A 12,689-nucleotide genomic window follows, 5' to 3' on the forward strand; every position below is an offset into this window, starting at 1 on the left:
AAGAATTTCTTCTGCATAAGAAATGAACCAGTCCTCAGGGTTTTAATTCCAACTTTTCAATCTTTCCTAATTTTTCCTCCTTTTGGCCCTGCTGTGGCATTCCTTCAATCTGCCTATTCTGTGTCATAACTTGGAAGAAAAACAAGTCCCAAATTGAAGCTGTGCTAAAAGATGGATCATTCAATTATAGAATTTCAAAACATAAGGCCTTGTCATTGAACCAGAATCTATTGCATACTGCAAATTGTCAATGTCGTTGAATGAATGCTATTCATAATTTACTTGGTTTCTTAATTGTCATGACTGAAAATGAAATCCTGTTCCACGTTTTTGCTGTGCATGGAATACAACTCAACTCAATGTTGTTTCGCTAAGTCAACCACTTGAAATGTTTGATTGGTTCTTATGTGTTCCCTGCATTTCACGTGGAAAGCTTGTGGCGCTGTGGCTTAGTTGGTTAAAGCGCCTGTCTTGTAAACAGGAGATCCTGAGTTCGAATCTCAGCAGTGCCTTGTTTTCATCATCTCAGAAACAAACTTCCTATCTTAAAAATGGGAATTCCATTGACGTACAACCTCAAACTTACCATGGCTACGTCTCTACTAATAATGCAATTGTGATTTTAAGAATTTCTTCTGCATAAGAAATGAACCAGTGCTCAGGGTTTTAATACATGTGGTAAGTACGTAGCGCTGTGGCTTAGTTGTCTAAAGTGCCTATCTTGTAAACAGGAGACCCTGAGTTCAAATTTCAGCAGTGCCTTGTTTTCATCATCTCAGAAACAAACTTCCTAGCTAATAAATTGGAATTTCAATGACGTATAACACAAATTTTCCGTGGCTACGTCTCTACTAATAGTGCAATTGTGAAATTTAGAGTTTATTCTGCATAAGAAATGAACCAGTCCTCAGGGTTTTAATTTATGTGGTAAGTACGTAGCGCTGTGGCTTAGTTGTCTAAAGTGCCTGTCTTGTAAACAGGAGACCCTGAGTTCAAATCTCAGCAGTGCCTTGTTTTCATCATCTCAGAAACAAACTTCCTATCTTAAAAATGGGAATTCCATTGACGTACAACCTCAAACTTACCATGGCTACGTCAATGGTGATAGTGCAATTGTGAAATTTAGAGTTTCTTCTGCATAAGAAATGAACCAGTGCTCAGGGTTTTAATACATGTGGTAAGTACGTAGCGCTGTGGCTTAGTTGTCTAAAGTGCCTGTCTTGTAAACAGGAGACCCTGAGTTCAAATCTCAGCAGTGCCTTGTTTTCATCATCTCAGAAACAAACTTCCTAGCTTAAAAATGGGAATTCCATTGACGTACAACCTCAAACTTACCATGGCTACGTCAATGGTGATAGTGCAATTGTGAAATTTAGAGTTTCTTCTGCATAAGAAATGAACCAGTGCTCAGGGTTTTAATACATGTGGTAAGTACGTAGCGCTGTGGCTTAGTTGTCTAAAGTGCCTGTCTTGTAAACAGGAGACCCTGAGTTCAAATCTCAGCAGTGCCTTGTTTTCATCATCTCAGAAACAAACTTCCTAGCTTAAAAATGGGAATTCCATTGACGTACAACCTCAAACTTACCATGGCTACGTCAATGGTGATAGTGCAATTGTGAAATTTAGAGTTTCTTCTGCATAAGAAATGAACCAGTGCTCAGGGTTTTAATACATGTGGTAAGTACGTAGCGCTGTGGCTTAGTTGTCTAAAGTGCCTGTCTTGTAAACAGGAGACCCTGAGTTCAAATCTCAGCAGTGCCTTGTTTTCATCATCTCAGAAACAAACTTCCTAGCTAAGAAATGGGAATTTCAATGATGTATAACACAAATTTTCCGTGGCTACGTCTCTACTAATAATGCAATTGTGATTTTAAGAATTTCTTCTGCATAAGAAATGAACCAGTCCTCAGGGTTTTAATTCCAACTTTTCAATCTTTCCTAATTTTTCCTCCTTTTGGCCCTGCTGTGGCATTCCTTCAATCTGCCTATTCTGTGTCATAACTTGGAAGAAAAACAAGTCCCAAATTGAAGCTGTGCTAAAAGATGGATCATTCAATTATAGAATTTCAAAACAAGACGGGAAAATGAAATCCTGTTCCACGTTTTTGCTGTGCATGGAATACAACTCAACTCAATGTTGTTTCGCTAAGTCAACCACTTGAAATGTTCGATTGGTTCTTATGTGTTCCCTGCATTTCACGTGGAAATCTTGTGGCGCTGTGGCTTAGTTGGTCAAAGCGCCTGTCTTGTAAACAGGAGATCCTGAGTTCAAATCTCAGCAGTGCCTTGTTTTCATCATCTCAGAAACAAACTTCCTATCTTAAAAATGGGAATTCCATTGACGTACAACCTCAAACTTACCATGGCTACGTCTCTACTAATAATGCAATTGTGATTTTAAGAATTTCTTCTGCATAAGAAATGAACCAGTGCTCAGGGTTTTAATACATGTGGTAAGTACGTAGCGCTGTGGCTTAGTTGTCTAAAGTGCCTGTCTTGTAAACAGGAGACCCTGAGTTCAAATCTCAGCAGTGCCTTGTTTTCATCATCTCAGTAACAAACTTCCTAGCTAAGAAATGGGAATTTCAATGACGTATAACTCAAATTTTCCGTGGCTACGTCTCTACTAATAATGCAATTGTGATTTTAAGAATTTCTTCTGCATAAGAAATGAACCAGTCCTCAGGGTTTTAATTCCAACTTTTCAATCTTTCCTAATTTTTCCTCCTTTTGGCCCTGCTGTGGCATTCCTTCAATCTGCCTATTCTGTGTCATAACTTGGAAGAAAAACAAGTCCCAAATTGAAGCTGTGCTAAAAGATGGATCATTCAATTATAGAATTTCAAAACATAAGGCCTTGTCATTGAACCAGAATCTATTGCATACTGCAAATTGTCAATGTCGTTGAATGAATGCTATTCATAATTTACTTGGTTTCTTAATTGTCATGACTGAAAATGAAATCCTGTTCCACGTTTTTGCTGTGCATGGAATACAACTCAACTCAATGTTGTTTCGCTAAGTCAACCACTTGAAATGTTTGATTGGTTCTTATGTGTTCCCTGCATTTCACGTGGAAAGCTTGTGGCGCTGTGGCTTAGTTGGTTAAAGCGCCTGTCTTGTAAACAGGAGATCCTGAGTTCGAATCTCAGCAGTGCCTTGTTTTCATCATCTCAGAAACAAACTTCCTATCTTAAAAATGGGAATTCCATTGACGTACAACCTCAAACTTACCATGGCTACGTCTCTACTAATAATGCAATTGTGATTTTAAGAATTTCTTCTGCATAAGAAATGAACCAGTGCTCAGGGTTTTAATACATGTGGTAAGTACGTAGCGCTGTGGCTTAGTTGTCTAAAGTGCCTATCTTGTAAACAGGAGACCCTGAGTTCAAATCTCAGCAGTGCCTTGTTTTCATCATCTCAGAAACAAACTTCCTAGCTAATAAATTGGAATTTCAATGACGTATAACACAAATTTTCCGTGGCTACGTCTCTACTAATAATGCAATTGTGATTTTAAGAATTTCTTCTGCATAAGAAATGAACCAGTCCTCAGGGTTTTAATTCCAACTTTTCAATCTTTCCTAATTTTTCCTCCTTTTGGCCCTGCTGTGGCATTCCTTCAATCTGCCTATTCTGTGTCATAACTTGGAAGAAAAACAAGTCCCAAATTGAAGCTGTGCTAAAAGATGGATCATTCAATTATAGAATTTCAAAACATAAGGCCTTGTCATTGAACCAGAATCTATTGCATACTGCAAATTGTCGATGTCGTTGAATGAATGCTATTCATAATTTACTTTTTTTCTTAATTGTCATGACTGGAAATGAAATCCTGTTTCACGTTTTTGCTGTGCATGGAATACAACTCAACTCAATGTTGTTTCGCTAAGTTAACCACTTGAAATGTTCGATTGGTTCTTATGTGTTCACTGCATTTCACTTGGAAATTTTGTGGCGCTGTGGCTTAGTTGGTTAAAGCGCCTGTCTTGTAAACAGGAGATCCTGAGTTCGAATCTCAGCAGTGCCTTGTTTTCATCATCTCAGAAACAAACTTCCTATCTTAAAAATGGGAATTCCATTGACGTACAACCTCAAACTTACCATGGCTACGTCAATGCTGATAGTGAAATTTAGAGTTTCTTCTGCATAAGAAATGAACCAGTGCTCAGGGTTTTAATACATGTGGTAAGTATCTAGCGCTGTGGCTTAGTTGTCTAAAGTGCCTGTCTTGTAAACAGGAGACCCTGAGTTCAAATCTCAGCAGTGCCTTGTTTTCATCATCTCAGAAACAAACTTCCTATCTTAAAAATGGGAATTCCACTGACGCACAACCTCAAACTTACCATGGCTACGTCAATGCTGATAGTGCAATTGTGAAATTTAGAGTTTCTTCTGCATAAGAAATTAACCAGTGCTCAGGGTTTTAATACATGTGGTAAGTATCTAGCGCTGTGGCTTAGTTGTCTAAAGTGCCTGTCTTGTAAACAGGAGACCCTGAGTTCAAATCTCAGCAGTGCCTTGTTTTCATCATCTCAGAAACAAACTTCCTATCTAAGAAATGGGAATTTCAATGACGTATAACTCAAATTTTCTGTGGCTACGTCTCTACTAATAATGCAATTGTGATTTTAAGAATTTCTTCTGCATAAGAAATGAACCAGTCCTCAGGGTCTTAATTCCAACTTTTCAATCTTTCATAATTTTTCCTCCTTTTGGCCCTGCCGTGGCATTCCTTCAATCTGCCTACTCTGTGTCATAACTTGGAAGAAAAACAAGTCCCAAATTGAAGCTGTGCTAAAAGATGGATCATTCAATTATAGAATTTCAAAACATAAGGCCTTGTCATTGAACCAGAATCTATTGCATACTGCAAATTGTCGATGTCGTTGAATGAATGCTATTCATAATTTACTTTTTTTCTTAATTGTCATGACTGGAAATGAAATCCTGTTCCACGTTTTTGCTGTGCATGGAATACAACTCAACTCAATGTTGTTTTGCTAAGTTAACCACTTGAAATGTTCGATTGGTTCTTATGTGTTCCCTGCATTTCACGTGGAAAGCTTGTGGCGCTGTGGCTTAGTTGGTTAAAGTGCCTGTCTTGTAAACAGGAGATCCTGAGTTCGAATCTCAGCAGTGCCTTGTTTTCATCATCTCAGAAACAAACTTCCTATCTTAAAAATGGGAATTCCATTGACGTACAACCTCAAACTTAGCATGGCTATGTCTCTACTGATAGTGCAATTGTGAAATTTAGAGTTTCTTCTGCATAAGAAATGAACCAGTGCTCAGGGTTTTGAATGAATGCTATTCATAATTTACTTAGTTTCTTAAATGTCATGACTGAAAATAAAATCCTATTCCAAGTTTTTGCTGTGCATGGAATGCAACTCAACTCAATGTTGGTTCGCTAAGTTAACCACTTGAAATGCTTGATTGGTTCTTATGTGTTCCCTGCATTTCAAGTGGAAATTTTGTGGCTCTGTGGCTTAGTTGGTTAAAGCGCCTGTCTTGTAAAAAGGAGATCCTGAGTTCGAATCTCAGCAGTGCCTTGTTTTCATCATCTCAGAAACAAACTTCCTATGTAAGAAATGAGAACTTCAATGACGTACAACCTCAAACTTACCATGGCTATGTCTCTACTGATAGTGAAATTTAGAGTTTCTTCTGCATAAGAAATGAACCAGTGCTCAGGGTTTTGAATGAATGCTATTCATAATTTACTTGGTTTCTTAATTTTAATGACTGGAAATGAAATCCTGTTCCACGTTTTTGCTGTGCATGGAATACAACTCAACTCAATGTTCTTTCGCTAAGTTAACCATTTGAAATGTTCGATTGGTTCTTATGTGTTCCCTGCATTTCACGTGGAAAGCTTGTGGCGCTGTGGCTTAGTTGGTTAAAGCGCCTGTCTTGTAAACAGGAGATCCTGAGTTCGAATCTCAGCAGTGCCTTGTTTTCATCATCTCAGAAACAAACTTCCTATGTAAGAAATGAGAACTTCAATGACTTACAACCTCAAACTTACCATGGCTACGTCAATGCTGATAGTGCAATTGTGAAATTTAGAGTTTCTTCTGCATAAGAAATGAACCAGTGCTCAGGGTTTTAATACATGTGGTAAGTATCTAGCGCTGTGGCTTAGTTGTCTAAAGTGCCTGTCTTGTAAACAGGAGACCCTGAGTTCAAATCTCAGCAGTGCCTTGTTTTCATCATCTCAGAAACAAACTTCCTATCTAAGAAATGGGAATTTCAATGACGTATAACTCAAATTTTCTGTGGCTACGTCTCTACTAATAATGCAATTGTGATTTTAAGAATTTCTTCTGCATAAGAAATGAACCAGTCCTCAGGGTCTTAATTCCAACTTTTCAATCTTTCCTAATTTTTCCTCCTTTTGGCCCTGCCGTGGCATTCCTTCAATCTGCCTACTCTGTGTCATAACTTGGAAGAAAAACAAGTCCCAAATTGAAGCTGTGCTAAAAGATGGATCATTCAATTATAGAATTTCAAAACATAAGGCCTTGTCATTGAACCAGAATCTATTGCATACTGCAAATTGTCGATGTCGTTGAATGAATGCTATTCATAATTTACTTTTTTTCTTAATTGTCATGACTGGAAAAGAAATCCTGTTCCACGTTTTTGCTGTGCATGGAATACAACTCAACTCAATGTTGTTTCGCTAAGTTAACCACTTGAAATGTTCGATTGGTTCTTATGTGTTCCCTGCATTTCACGTGGAAAGCTTGTGGCGCTGTGGCTTAGTTGGTTAAAGTGCCTGTCTTGTAAACAGGAGATCCTGAGTTCGAATCTCAGCAGTGCCTTGTTTTCATCATCTCAGAAACAAACTTCCTATCTTAAAAATGGGAATTCCATTGACGTACAACCTCAAACTTAGCATGGCTATGTCTCTACTGATAGTGCAATTGTGAAATTTAGAGTTTCTTCTGCATAAGAAATGAACCAGTGCTCAGGGTTTTGAATGAATGCTATTCATAATTTACTTAGTTTCTTAAATGTCATGACTGAAAATAAAATCCTATTCCAAGTTTTTGCTGTGCATGGAATGCAACTCAACTCAATGTTGTTTCGCTAAGTTAACCACTTGAAATGCTTGATTGGTTCTTATGTGTTCCCTGCATTTCAAGTGGAAATTTTGTGGCTCTGTGGCTTAGTTGGTTAAAGCGCCTGTCTTGTAAAAAGGAGATCCTGAGTTCGAATCTCAGCAGTGCCTTGTTTTCATCATCTCAGAAACAAACTTCCTATGTAAGAAATGAGAACTTCAATGACGTACAACCTCAAACTTACCATGGCTATGTCTCTACTGATAGTGAAATTTAGAGTTTCTTCTGCATAAGAAATGAACCAGTGCTCAGGGTTTTGAATGAATGCTATTCATAATTTACTTGGTTTCTTAATTTTAATGACTGGAAATGAAATCCTGTTCCACGTTTTTGCTGTGCATGGAATACAACTCAACTCAATGTTCTTTCGCTAAGTTAACCACTTGAAATGTTCGATTGGTTCTTATGTGTTCCCTGCATTTCACGTGGAAAGCTTGTGGCGCTGTGGCTTAGTTGGTTAAAGCGCCTGTCTTGTAAACAGGAGATCCTGAGTTCGAATCTCAGCAGTGCCTTGTTTTCATCATCTCAGAAACAAACTTCCTATCTTAAAAATGGGAATTCCATTGACGTACAACCTCAAACTTAGCATGGCTATGTCTCTACTGATAGTGCAATTGTGAAATTTAGAGTTTCTTCTGCATAAGAAATGAACCAGTGCTCAGGGTTTTGAATGAATGCTATTCATAATTTACTTAGTTTCTTAAATGTCGTGACTGAAAATAAAATCCTATTCCAAGTTTTTGCTGTGCATGGAATGCAACTCAACTCAATGTTGTTTCGCTAAGTTAACCACTTGAAATGCTTGATTGGTTCTTATGTGTTCCCTGCATTTCACGTGGAAATTTTGTGGCGCTGTGGCTTAGTTGGTTAAAGCGCCTGTCTTGTAAAAAGGAGATCCTGAGTTCGAATCTCAGCAGTGCCTTGTTTTCATCATCTCAGAAACAAACTTCCTATGTAAGAAATGAGAACTTCAATGACGTACAACCTCAAACTTACCATGGCTATGTCTCTACTGATAGTGAAATTTAGAGTTTCTTCTGCATAAGAAATGAACCAGTGCTCAGGGTTTTGAATGAATGCTATTCATAATTTACTTGGTTTCTTAATTTTAATGACTGAAAATAAAATCCTGTTCCATGTTTTTGATGTGCATGGAATACAATTCAACTCACAGTTGTTTCGCTAAGTTAACCACTTGAAATGCTCGATTGGTTCTTATGTGCGCCCTGCATTTCACGTGGAAAGCTTGTGGCGCTGTGGCTTAGTTGGTTAAAGCGCCTGTCTTGTAAACAGGAGATCCTGAGTTCGAATCTCAGCAGTGCCTTGATTTCATCATCTCAGACACAAACTTCCTATCTTAAAAATGGGAATTCCATTGACGTACAACCTCAAACTTACCATGGCTGTGTCTCTACTGATAGTGAAATTTAGAGTTTCTTCTGCATAAGAAATGAACCAGTGCTCAGGGTTTTGAATGAATGCTATTCATAATTTACTTAGTTTCTTAAATGTCATGACTGAAAATAAAATCCTATTCCAAGTTTTTGCTGTGCATGGAATGCAACTCAACTCAATGTTGTTTCGCTAAGTTAACCACTTGAAATGCTTGATTGGTTCTTATGTGTTCCCTGCATTTCACGTGGAAATTTTGTGGCGCTGTGGCTTAGTTGGTTAAAGCGCCTGTCTTGTAAAAAGGAGATCCTGAGTTCGAATCTCAGCAGTGCCTTGTTTTCATCATCTCAGAAACAAACTTCCTATGTAAGAAATGAGAACCTCAATGACGTACAACCTCAAACTTACCATGGCTATGTCTCTACTGATAGTGAAATTTAGAGTTTCTTCTGCATAAGAAATGAACCAGTGCTCAGGGTTTTGAATGAATGCTATTCATAATTTACTTGGTTTCTTAATTTTAATGACTGAAAATAAAATCCTGTTCCATGTTTTTGATGTGCATGGAATACAATTCAACTCACAGTTGTTTCGCTAAGTTAACCACTTGAAATGCTCGATTGGTTCTTATGTGTGCCCTGCATTTCACGTGGAAAGCTTGTGGCGCTGTGGCTTAGTTGGTTAAAGCGCCTGTCTTGTAAACAGGAGATCCTGAGTTCGAATCTCAGCAGTGCCTTGATTTCATCATCTCAGACACAAACTTCCTATCTTAAAAATGGGAATTCCATTGACGTACAACCTCAAACTTACCATGGCTGTGTCTCTACTGATAGTGAAATTTAGAGTTTCTTCTGCATAAGAAATGAACCAGTGCTCAGGGTTTTGAATGAATGCTATTCATAATTTACTTAGTTTCTTAAATGTCATGACTGAAAATAAAATCCTATTCCAAGTTTTTGCTGTGCATGGAATGCAACTCAACTCAATGTTGTTTCGCTAAGTTAACCACTTGAAATGCTTGATTGGTTCTTATGTGTTCCCTGCATTTCACGTGGAAATTTTGTGGCGCTGTGGCTTAGTTGGTTAAAGCGCCTGTCTTGTAAAAAGGAGATCCTGAGTTCGAATCTCAGCAGTGCCTTGTTTTCATCATCTCAGAAACAAACTTCCTATGTAAGAAATGAGAACTTCAATGACGTACAACCTCAAACTTACCATGGCTATGTCTCTACTGATAGTGAAATTTAGAGTTTCTTCTGCATAAGAAATGAACCAGTGCTCAGGGTTTTGAATGAATGCTATTCATAATTTACTTGGTTTCTTAATTTTAATGACTGAAAATAAAATCCTGTTCCATGTTTTTGATGTGCATGGAATACAATTCAACTCACAGTCGTTTCGCTAAGTTAACCACTTGAAATGCTCGATTGGTTCTTATGTGCGCCCTGCATTTCACGTGGAAAGCTTGTGGCGCTGTGGCTTAGTTGGTTAAAGCGCCTGTCTTGTAAACAGGAGATCCTGAGTTCGAATCTCAGCAGTGCCTTGATTTCATCATCTCAGACACAAACTTCCTATCTTAAAAATGGGAATTCCATTGACGTACAACCTCAAACTTACCATGGCTGTGTCTCTACTGATAGTGAAATTTAGAGTTTCTTCTGCATAAGAAATGAACCAGTGCTCAGGGTTTTGAATGAATGCTATTCATAATTTACTTAGTTTCTTAAATGTCATGACTGAAAATAAAATCCTATTCCAAGTTTTTGCTGTGCATGGAATGCAACTCAACTCAATGTTGTTTCGCTAAGTTAACCACTTGAAATGCTTGATTGGTTCTTATGTGTTCCCTGCATTTCACGTGGAAATTTTGTGGCGCTGTGGCTTAGTTGGTTAAAGCGCCTGTCTTGTAAAAAGGAGATCCTGAGTTCGAATCTCAGCAGTGCCTTGTTTTCATCATCTCAGAAACAAACTTCCTATGTAAGAAATGAGAACTTCAATGACGTACAACCTCAAACTTACCATGGCTATGTCTCTACTGATAGTGAAATTTAGAGTTTCTTCTGCATAAGAAATGAACCAGTGCTCAGGGTTTTGAATGAATGCTATTCATAATTTACTTAGTTTCTTAAATGTCATGACTGAAAATAAAATCCTATTCCAAGTTTTTGCTGTGCATGGAATGCAACTCAACTCAATGTTGTTTCGCTAAGTTAACCACTTGAAATGCTTGATTGGTTCTTATGTGTTCCCTGCATTTCACGTGGAAATTTTGTGGCGCTGTGGCTTAGTTGGTTAAAGCGCCTGTCTTGTAAAAAGGAGATCCTGAGTTCGAATCTCAGCAGTGCCTTGTTTTCATCATCTCAGAAACAAACTTCCTATGTAATAAATGAGAACTTCAATGACGTACAACCTCAAACTTACCATGGCTATGTCTCTACTGATAGTGAAATTTAGAGTTTCTTCTGCATAAGAAATGAACGAGTGCTCAGGGTTTTGAATGAATGCTATTCATAATTTACTTGGTTTCTTAATTTTAATGACTGAAAATAAAATCCTGTTCCATGTTTTTGATGTGCATGGAATACAATTCAACTCACAGTTGTTTCGCTAAGTTAACCACTTGAAATGCTCGATTGGTTCTTATGTGCGCCCTGCATTTCACGTGGAAAGCTTGTGGCGCTGTGGCTTAGTTGGTTAAAGCGCCTGTCTTGTAAACAGGAGATCCTGAGTTCGAATCTCAACAGTGCCTTGATTTCATCATCTCAGAAACAAACTTCCTATCTTAAAAATGGGAATTCCATTGACGTACAACCTCAAACTTACCATGGCTGTGTCTCTACTGATAGTGAAATTTAGAGTTTCTTCTGCATAAGAAATGAACCAGTGCTCAGGGTTCTAATACATGTGGTAAGTATCTAGCGCTGTGGCTTAGTTGTCTAAAGTGCCTGTCTTGTAAACAGGAGACCCTGAGTTCAAATCTCAGCAGTGCCTTGTTTTCATCATCTCAGAAACAAACTTCCTATCTAAGAAATGGGAATTTCAATGACGTATAACTCAAATTTTCTGTGGCTACGTCTCTACTAATAATGCAATTGTGATTTTAAGAATTTCTTCTGCATAAGAAATGAACCAGTCCTCAGGGTCTTAATTCCAACTTTTCAATCTTTCCTAATTTTTCCTCCTTTTGGCCCTGCCGTGGCATTCCTTCAATCTGCCTACTCTGTGTCATAACTTGGAAGAAAAACAAGTCCCAAATTGAAGCTGTGCTAAAAGATGGATCATTCAATTATAGAATTTCAAAACATAAGGCCTTGTCATTGAACCAGAATCTATTGCATACTGCAAATTGTCGATGTCGTTGAATGAATGCTATTCATAATTTACTTTTTTTCTTAATTGTCATGACTGGAAATGAAATCCTGTTCCACGTTTTTGCTGTGCATGGAATACAACTCAACTCAATGTTGTTTCGCTAAGTTAACCACTTGAAATGTTCGATTGGTTCTTATGTGTTCCCTGCATTTCACGTGGAAAGCTTGTGGCGCTGTGGCTTAGTTGGTTAAAGCGCCTGTCTTGTAAACAGGAGATCCTGAGTTCGAATCTCAGCAGTGCCTTGTTTTCATCATCTCAGAAACAAACTTCCTATCTTAAAAATGGGAATTCCATTGACGTACAACCTCAAACTTAGCATGGCTATGTCTCTACTGATAGTGCAATTGTGAAATTTAGAGTTTCTTCTGCATAAGAAATGAACCAGTGCTCAGGGTTTTGAATGAATGCTATTCATAATTTACTTAGTTTCTTAAATGTCATGACTGAAAATAAAATCCTATTCCAAGTTTTTGCTGTGCATGGAATGCAACTCAACTCAATGTTGTTTCGCTAAGTTAACCACTTGAAATGCTTGATTGGTTCTTATGTGTTCCCTGCATTTCACGTGGAAATTTTGTGGCGCTGTGGCTTAGTTGGTTAAAGCGCCTGTCTTGTAAAAAGGAGATCCTGAGTTCGAATCTCAGCAGTGCCTTGTTTTCATCATCTCAGAAACAAACTTCCTATGTAAGAAATGAGAACTTCAATGACGTACAACCTCAAACTTACCATGGCTATGTCTCTACTGATAGTGAAATTTAGAGTTTCTTCTGCATAAGAAATGAACCAGTGCTCAGG

The 12,689-nt window shown here is 38.0% G+C and overlaps 12 non-coding genes across 12 annotated transcripts; all 12 read left to right on the forward strand.

The window, feature by feature from the left end:
- The first annotated feature begins 438 nt into the window (after nucleotides 1-438).
- Nucleotides 439-512, forward strand: TRNAT-UGU (transfer RNA threonine (anticodon UGU)). Its single transcript has one exon. It is a non-coding gene; the product is annotated as a tRNA-Thr (tRNA).
- Nucleotides 513-2,213: 1,701 nt separating this feature from the next.
- TRNAT-UGU (transfer RNA threonine (anticodon UGU)) lies at nucleotides 2,214-2,287 on the forward strand. The gene has a single exon. It is a non-coding gene; the product is annotated as a tRNA-Thr (tRNA).
- Nucleotides 2,288-3,086: 799 nt separating this feature from the next.
- Nucleotides 3,087-3,160, forward strand: TRNAT-UGU (transfer RNA threonine (anticodon UGU)). Its single transcript has one exon. It is a non-coding gene; the product is annotated as a tRNA-Thr (tRNA).
- A 799-nt stretch (nucleotides 3,161-3,959) lies between these two features.
- Nucleotides 3,960-4,033, forward strand: TRNAT-UGU (transfer RNA threonine (anticodon UGU)). Its single transcript has one exon. It is a non-coding gene; the product is annotated as a tRNA-Thr (tRNA).
- A 1,041-nt stretch (nucleotides 4,034-5,074) lies between these two features.
- Nucleotides 5,075-5,148, forward strand: TRNAT-UGU (transfer RNA threonine (anticodon UGU)). Its single transcript has one exon. It is a non-coding gene; the product is annotated as a tRNA-Thr (tRNA).
- A 738-nt stretch (nucleotides 5,149-5,886) lies between these two features.
- Nucleotides 5,887-5,960, forward strand: TRNAT-UGU (transfer RNA threonine (anticodon UGU)). Its single transcript has one exon. It is a non-coding gene; the product is annotated as a tRNA-Thr (tRNA).
- A 799-nt stretch (nucleotides 5,961-6,759) lies between these two features.
- TRNAT-UGU (transfer RNA threonine (anticodon UGU)) lies at nucleotides 6,760-6,833 on the forward strand. Its single transcript has one exon. It is a non-coding gene; the product is annotated as a tRNA-Thr (tRNA).
- A 738-nt stretch (nucleotides 6,834-7,571) lies between these two features.
- On the forward strand, nucleotides 7,572-7,645 carry TRNAT-UGU (transfer RNA threonine (anticodon UGU)). The gene has a single exon. It is a non-coding gene; the product is annotated as a tRNA-Thr (tRNA).
- Nucleotides 7,646-8,383: 738 nt separating this feature from the next.
- On the forward strand, nucleotides 8,384-8,457 carry TRNAT-UGU (transfer RNA threonine (anticodon UGU)). Its single transcript has one exon. It is a non-coding gene; the product is annotated as a tRNA-Thr (tRNA).
- Nucleotides 8,458-9,187: 730 nt separating this feature from the next.
- On the forward strand, nucleotides 9,188-9,261 carry TRNAT-UGU (transfer RNA threonine (anticodon UGU)). The gene has a single exon. It is a non-coding gene; the product is annotated as a tRNA-Thr (tRNA).
- Nucleotides 9,262-9,991: 730 nt separating this feature from the next.
- TRNAT-UGU (transfer RNA threonine (anticodon UGU)) lies at nucleotides 9,992-10,065 on the forward strand. The gene has a single exon. It is a non-coding gene; the product is annotated as a tRNA-Thr (tRNA).
- Nucleotides 10,066-12,062: 1,997 nt separating this feature from the next.
- TRNAT-UGU (transfer RNA threonine (anticodon UGU)) lies at nucleotides 12,063-12,136 on the forward strand. The gene has a single exon. It is a non-coding gene; the product is annotated as a tRNA-Thr (tRNA).
- Nucleotides 12,137-12,689: the final 553 nt, after the last annotated feature.

This window comes from Ranitomeya imitator, chromosome 7 (genome assembly GCF_032444005.1).
Source record: "Ranitomeya imitator isolate aRanImi1 chromosome 7, aRanImi1.pri, whole genome shotgun sequence".
NCBI classification, from domain to species: domain Eukaryota; kingdom Metazoa; phylum Chordata; class Amphibia; order Anura; family Dendrobatidae; genus Ranitomeya; species Ranitomeya imitator.